General features: G+C 37.4%; 1 non-coding gene across 1 annotated transcript; it reads left to right on the plus strand.

Annotated features, from left to right (window-relative positions):
* Nucleotides 1-5,812: 5,812 nt before the first annotated feature.
* Nucleotides 5,813-5,915, plus strand: LOC136307110 (U6 spliceosomal RNA). The gene has a single exon (XR_010725800.1). It is a non-coding gene; the product is annotated as a U6 spliceosomal RNA (small nuclear RNA).
* Nucleotides 5,916-8,303: the final 2,388 nt, after the last annotated feature.

The following is an 8,303-nucleotide window of genomic DNA, read 5'->3' on the forward strand; positions in this document are numbered from 1 at the left end:
AAAAAATATTTAAGAAACATTGAACAAGAATGTCAAGAGTATGTAGAGAAGACAGCTTAGAGAGTGTCAATGATGAGATCTGAAATCAGCTTTTCTATACCCTGAAGACAGTGGGAACCAATGAAGAGTCATCCAAGGAATAGGGTGATCAGCTTTATGTTTTGAAAAGAAACCTCTGGAGAAAAGATTGAAGAACCAGGAGACTGCTTAGATGGCTATTGCGGTAATGCATAAAAGATCAAGATGGCCTGGACTAGGGGAATAGCAAAGAGGATGGAAAGCAAGCCCATTTAAGTTTAGCCCTCAATATATAAAAGTACCAGTCTATACTGTTGCATAATTTTCTCCAGCGATAAGCAGTAGGTGAGGTGGAAGGTAGAGAAGGCAGAATGATTGATCTGCACTTGGGATGTTCACTAGTAAGTACAATGGGATAACACTGGCGCTTGGCACTAAGAGAGAGATAGAAATGTTAGATGGTGAAATATAACCTGAATTTTAAAAATAATATGAAACTACTTGACCAGGTGGTGGCACAGTAGGTAGAGTGTCAGCCTGGGACCCTGAGGACCCAAGTTCAAAACCCAGAGGTTGCCGGCTTAAGCGTGGGCTCACCAGCTTGAGCGCAGGGTTGCTAGCTTGAGTGTGGGATCATAAATATGACCTCATGGTCGCTAGCTTGAGCCCAAAGGTCACTGGCTTGAAGTCCAGAGTTGCTGGCCCAAGGTCACTGGCTTGAGTAAGGGGTCACTGGCTCAGCTGGAGCCCCCGTCCCTGGGTCAAGGCACATATGAGAAAGCAATCAATAAACAACTAAAGTGCCACAATGAAGAATTGATGCTCCTCATCTCTCTCCTTTCTTGTCTGTCCATCTGTCTCTCTTTCTCTCTAAAAACAAACAAACAAACAAACAAACAAACAAACAAACACTAGCAGTTCTCAAATGTTGGTGAAGGTATGGGCCAAGTGAACTCTCATATACTGCTGGTAGAAGTAAAAATTGGTTGGCAGTATCTACTAAAGCTTATTATATACAAATCTTGACACATCTACGTATTCTACTCCCTGGTCCTCCTCTTCTCCAAGGAGAAAAGTGTGCATGAGTCCAAAAAAGATTTGCACAGCAAATGTTCATAGCAGCTTTATCTATAATAATCAAAAACTGAGAGCAACTTAAAGTTCATCAATCTTAGAATAAATAAATGATGATAGTTTATACATTAAAACATTATACTGTCTCTTGAAAAAAAAAAGTGGATTAATCTCAAAAGCATACTAGAGAATGAAAGAAGCAGACACAAAAGAATGCATACTGCATAATTTCATTTATAGGACAGCCAAGACAGGTAGAGCTAATCTGTGGGAAGTCAGGATAGTGGTTACCATTGATAAAGGCCAGTAATGAGCTGGTCAGGACTCAGAGCACTGCTAGGAGTTGAAAATGTTCTGTGTCTTAATCTGGGAAGCGACTACATGAGTGTGTTCACTGTGTGAAAAGTCATCAGGCCTTATGTTTATGGTATATGATTGTGAAGTATGTTTTGCTTCAGTTTTTCAAAGGTAGAAAATCAATAGAGACTAATTACTGTCTTAGAATAAATTCTAGCTTAAGTACAATTTTCAGTTCCACAGACAGACACCTCAGCTGCCCAAAGTTGAATTTCCTATACACTTTAGTTTATGGCCAGTAGTTCAAACAAGACCTCTCTTATATTTCTTCTCTTTCTTATTGAGTTTATTGAGATAACACTAGTTATCAAAACCCTAAAGGTTTTAAGTGTACAACTCGGCAAGACCTCATCTGCACACTGCATTGTACGCCCATCACCCAAAGTAGAATCTCTTTTCATCCCCATTTATCTCTCTTTTGCCCTCTTCCACCTCCCCTCATTTCCTTCTGGCTATCACCACACTGTTATCTGTGTCTATGTGTTATGTTGTGTGTGTATACATACATGTATACATATATATATTATATATATAAATATATATATATTTACTAAATCCCTTAACCTTTTTTTTCACCCAGTCCCTCAATCCTTCTCTCTGACAGCTGTCAGTTTGTTTTCTATATCTATGCTTCTGATTCTATTTTGTTGTTAGATTCAATATATAAGTGAGATCATACAGTATCTGTCTTTCTCTGACTGGCTTATTTCACTTAGCATAATTCTTTCTAGGTCCATCCATACTGTCATAAAAAGTAAGGTTTCCTTCTTTTTTTACTACCAAGTAATATTCCATTGTGTAGTTGTACCACGGCTTTTATATCCCCTCATCTACTGATGGGTACTTGGGCTGTTTCCACATCTTGGCTATTGTAAATAAAACTGCAATGAACATAGGGGTGATGTATTCTTTCAAATAAGTGTTTTGCATTTCTTCAGATATATTCCAAGAAGTGGAATTGCTGGGTCAAAGGCAGTTTTATTTTTAATTTTTGTGGAAACTTCATACTATTTTTCACAGTGGCTGCCCCAATCTGCATTTCTATCAATAGTGCCAAGGGTTCCCTTTTCTCCACACCCTTGCCAGTACTGATTTGTTAATTTATTGATGGTAGCCATTCTGACAGGTATGTGGTGATATCTAATTGTGGCTTTAATTCACATCTCTCCAATGATTAGTGACATTGAACATCTTTTCATACTTCTATTGGCCACTTGATTGTCCTTTTTGGAGAAGTGTCTTTTCAGATCCATATTTCATTTCATGTAATTTTTATTCTCTTTATTCCCCATCTTTCTACCTCCCAGATATACATATTTACTACCTTTCCCTCTAATTCACTGTCCCTTCTTCTATGTAGAAATATGTATATTCTTAAAAATTTCATGATGGTGATGTGTCTATGTGCTTTTATTATATAGACAAATACATATTGTGTATATGTATATATACACACATATACATACACACAGATGACACTGTGCTAATCATCTCTTTTTGTTTCTTAAATATAAATATTAGACTTAAATACTGTGATTTTGAGATATATCCATGCTGTATGAAAATATAGCTAATTTACTATAATTGCTGCCTGGCATTTCATTGTATGCATGTACTTCATTAACTCACTACCCTAATGGTGACCATCTACGTTGCCTTCCACTCCTTGCTACCACAGACTGTACAGGTTTCCTTATGAATCTGTTTGAGAGTTAGTTAAAAACATTTTATAGGTCTTTCATCTTTAACATTAATTTTTTTCCAGGAAAGTTCATTCACATTCCCATTATGTTCTATAATTCTTTTTCATTTTTTTTCTCCCAATCTGGTAAGAAAAAACTCTCAATATAATCTTTTTTAATTGTATTAAATTTATCCAGGTGACATGGGTTAATAAGATTATATAGGTTTCAAGTGTATATTTCTATGATACGTGATCTGTATATTGCACTGTGTGCCCACTGCTCAAAATCAAATCATCTTACATCACCATGTATTTGACCCTCTTTTACCCTTTTTCTATCCCCTTCCGCCCTTTCCCACTGGTGAACACCATACTGCTGTCTGTGTCTATGAGTTTCAGTTTTATAACCCAGGTGTGAGTGGTTCTTACCTTTCTCTGACTTATTTTACTTCACATAATATTCTCAAGGTCCATCCATGTTGTCACAAACAATAGTATTTCATCTTTTCTTATTGCTGAGTAATATTTCATAGTATATATGTACCAAATCTTATTTATTCAGTCCTCTATCAGAGGACACTTTGGCTGTCTCTATGTCTTGGCCACCATGAACAATGCTGTAATGAACATAGGGGTGCATATGTCTTTTCAAATAAATATTTTCAAGTTTTTCAGGTTCATACCCAGAAAAGGGATTGCTAGGTCATATAGTAAGTTTAGTCTTAATTTTATGAGGAATCACCATACTTTTTTTATAATGGCTATACCAGTACACATTCCCATCAGCAGTGAATCAGACTTCCCTTTTCTTCACGACTTCTCCAACACTTATTACCTGTCTTGTTGATAATAGACATTCTGACAGGTGTGAGGTGGTATCTCGTTGTAGTTTTGATTTGCACTTCCCTAATAGCTAGTGAAATTGAACAGTTTTGTTTTTTTTTCATATATCTATTTACCATTTCTATGTCTTCTTTGGAGAAGTAGTCTGTTCAGGTCCACTGCCAATTTTTCAATTGGATTGTTTGTTTGAGTTGGACTGATTGATGTTGAGTTGTATGCATGTTTTCTATATTTTGGTTATTAACAGTAAAAGTGTTGTTTTTTGCAGATGACATGATTCTTTATATAGAAATCCCAAAGTCTCTACCAAAAAACTATTAGATAAACAAATATAGTAAATTTGCAAGATGAAAATCAATGTACAAAAATTCACTGCATTTCTATACACTAACAGTGAAATTTCAAAAAAGACACAGAATAATTAATTTTTCAATTGCCACAAAAAAACCTAGTAATAAAATTAACAAAGGATGTGAAGGACCTATATACTGAAAACTACAAAGCATTATTAAAAAGAGATGGAATAAGATACAATGAAACAGAAAGATATTTTATGTTTATGGACTGGAAGAATCGACATGGTTAAAATGTCTATATTACCCAAAGCAATATACAGACTTGATACAATTCCCAGAAAAATCCCAATGTCATTTTTTAAGGAAATAGAACAAAAAAATGATCAGAATTGTATGAAACCACAAAAGACCCCAAACTGCCAAAGCAATCCTGAGAAAAAAGAACAAAACCAAAGGTATCACACTACCTGACTTCAAATTATACTACAGAGTGATGATAATCAAAACAGCATAATATTGGCAGAATAACAGACACATAGACCAATGAATAGGATCGAGAGCCCAGAAATAAAACCACAGTATACGGGCAAATAATTTTTGACAAAGGAGGCAAAAACACACAATAGAAAAAAGAAAGGCTTTTCAATAAATGGTGCTGGAAAATTGGAAAACCACATGCAAAAAAATGAAACTTGACTACAGTTTGTCTGCCTGTACAAAATTAAATCAAAATAGGTCCAAGGCCTAAATATAAGATATGAAACATGAATGAAAACATAGATGCTAAACTTATGGATCTTAGTCTTAGAGAAGATTTTATGAATTTGACCCCAAAAAGGAAGGGAAGCAAAAGCAAAAATAAATGAATGGGACTATATCAAACTAAAAAACTTTTGTACAGCAAAAGAAACCACCAGCAAAACAAAAAGGCAGTCAGCCAAATGGGAGATGATATTTGCCCAAAACAGCTCCAACAAAGAGTCCATATCGATGCAGTCTTAATTTGCATTTATAAATAACTAGTAAGTTTCAACTTTTTTATATATTTTTTGTTCTTTTTATTCTTCTTAGTCAACTGCTTGTTAATGTTTTTAATTCATTTTTCTTCCAGTATTTTGTGTGGCTTTATTTACTTTTAAGAAGTATTCATATATAAGCAAAATTTACTGAAGGTCCTATATTGCAGATATTTTTTCTCATTTTATGATTAGTCTTTTAAATTTGTTCATTACGGTGCTGCTGGTGAAGATAGGGTAGTTTGTTTAAGTCTTCTGTTTGTTTTTTAGTTTGGTTTGGGCGTACAGCTGTCTTGTTGTGGTTCTGATTTTTAGATAATGCTCCAGAAAAGCAAAAAAAATCTTCTTAGTCAATTGTATGTGAGTCGATTGTATGGGAGGGTAAAGCAGGATGAAGAGGAACATTAATCTTAACCAGGCATGCCAGGGAAAAAAGTAGCCAACCAAATGAAAGGAAACTGTATTTTTTAAAAATTTTTATGTTAGAACCTGCTGCAAAATTTTAAGATAAATTAAAATAGTACTTGTTTCAGCTGCATATACACTAAAATTGGAACGATACAGAGCAGATTAGCTTGGCCCCTGTGCAAAGATGACATGCAAATTTGTGAAGTGTTCCATATTTCAGGAAATAAAAAAGTATTTGGACCACAGTATGAATTCAATAAATGGCAACAATTGTTATGACAAAAAAAAGAAAAGATAAACTAAAATATATCCAGGACCACTGGGCTGATATCTTCTAAAATGTGTCACGTGGTAAAGAAAAACAATGGTTCTTTTCTGGTCAGCATAATTGCTGAAGAAATATAGTCACTTCTTTTCCTAGACATTTTATTTAGAAATTTAAACTGTGCTTTATTTCAAAATATATAGCCAAAAGGCATAATGCAAGATTAAAAAAAAAGGCAGGTGAAGAAATTGTGGAAAAGGGAAAATTAGAGTAGGATGCGCAAGATAAAACCAGGGGTAACTTCATTACACAACATACCTCTCTAAAAGTTCATTACGAGCTGTGAAATAAGGGCAGGAATGGGACTGATAGGATAAGGGAAGGCAGATGTTATAAATGTTCATAATATGTGGTTCAGAATCCATGAGGCAATTTTTGGTTGTTTCGAGTTCCTGTAGTCAAATGTTCGATGTAACAGGGAAGGCTTGTGTAAAAATTTTGTAGCGAAACAAAAAGGACTTTCACATTGAACTCTAATTCCTTGCTGGCTTTTTAATTCCTTCCTACCCTACACAAACTATCCTTTGTATAACTTTGCAGGGTGCTTAATGAACAATATTTTACTCTAACAATGATTTGAGCTACACAGTTGATTTGCTACCCACAGGACTACTTTTCCCTCTATTAAGACTGGTTTTGTGTGTGTTTTCCAATAAGTTGATTGAGCAATAAAGATGATGAAGAAGGCAGTTTAGAGGCAAAGAGTTCACAGGAACAAAAAGGTAGGAGGTGGGGCCCTGGCCGGTTGGCTCAGCGGTAGAGCGTCGGCCTGGCGTGCGGGGGACCCGGGTTCGATTCCCGGCCAGGGCACATAGGAGAAGCACCCATTTGCTTCTCCACCCCCCTCCTTCCTCTCTCTCTCTCTCTTCCCCTCCCACAGCCAAGGCTCCATTGGAGCAAAGATGGCCCGGGCGCTGGGGATGGCTCCTTGGCCTCTGCCCCAGGCGCTAGAGTGGCTCTGGTCGTGGCAGAGCGACGCCCGCCCGGAGGGACAGAGCATGGCCCCCTGGTGGGCAGAGTGTCGCCCCAGGTGGGCGTGCCGGGTGGATCCCGGTCGGGCGCATGCGGGAGTCTGTCTGACTGTCTCTCCCCGTTTCCAGCTTCAGAAAAATACAAAAAAAAAAAAAAAAAAAAAAAAAAAGATAGGAGGTGGCATGGTTGTATGGTCCCTTATTTTCATGCTGGTGCTCTTACAGGCACCAGAGTGGAGTGAAGGCACACTTGATGGAACACATCCTGGGCAAAGACTGGCCTACATTTGCAATTCGTTTTGGAAGCAGAACAGAGATGTGTTTTTCATTATGCCACATTGGATTTTTGCTTTGGAGAATATAATTACCAAACCCAGCCCTCAAACCACTGCGAAAACATCACATGCTCCTTACACACATTTTTTTCCCCTTCAAACTAGCACTCAAGTGCCCACCAAGGACCCTGCCCACAGTAGGGTTAGTTTAAAATTCTTTTCAAACACAGTTGTAACGTGGCTGTCATCCACAAAACAAGTATTATCAGCAGTTGATTCACAGGATTATTCTTACATTACAGATAAGTAGGTACATTTAATGTATAACAGTTATTATATTAAGACCCTGGGCCAGACTCAGGTCTCTGGCCATCAGTAATGCGCCAGTATTTCTTTCCAGCTCATAATGAACCTATGCTCATTATGAAGTTTAGAAGGTCAATTCAGGTTGGAGTTTAACTTCAAATCCAATTTCAAGTTCACAGTCAGTGTTCAGGAGAAATGAAAGAAGGAGGCAGACACCAACTGCTTCTGCTCTGGCTGAGAGCTCATTGGGGGTCAGTGAAAAATTCTCCACGCTGGGCCCTCCTACATTCCCCCTCCCTCCGCACACTGCAAACCCAGGACTCTCCGGCTCCTCCCCGAAGGCTGGGGGCGGCAGTTGCTGGGGTTTCCTGGGCAGAAGCAGTTTCTTATTGAATTGTAGTCTCGCAGCTTAAAAGATTAAATGCAGCATTTTGAAGACCCTCATTCAAGAGGACTGCCAGTGGGGGGGGGGGGAGTTGTTTATCACCTGGGTTATGGGCAGTATATAACACTAATATACTGCAAGATGATTTTAGCTGACACATTAACAAACGTGTATCATATTAATAGTCAAGTGTTTACAAAAATGATAACTTGCATTTAAACATTTACTATATGCTGACTTTGGGACTTACATAAACTCATTTAATCCTCATAAGCCAAGGAAGAGGGTAGGTGATCTTATCATCCCCTGTTACAAAAAAGAAAACTGCAGCACAGAGAGATCAAG

This window comes from Saccopteryx bilineata, chromosome 5 (assembly GCF_036850765.1).
Source record: "Saccopteryx bilineata isolate mSacBil1 chromosome 5, mSacBil1_pri_phased_curated, whole genome shotgun sequence".
Lineage (NCBI taxonomy): Eukaryota > Metazoa > Chordata > Mammalia > Chiroptera > Emballonuridae > Saccopteryx > Saccopteryx bilineata.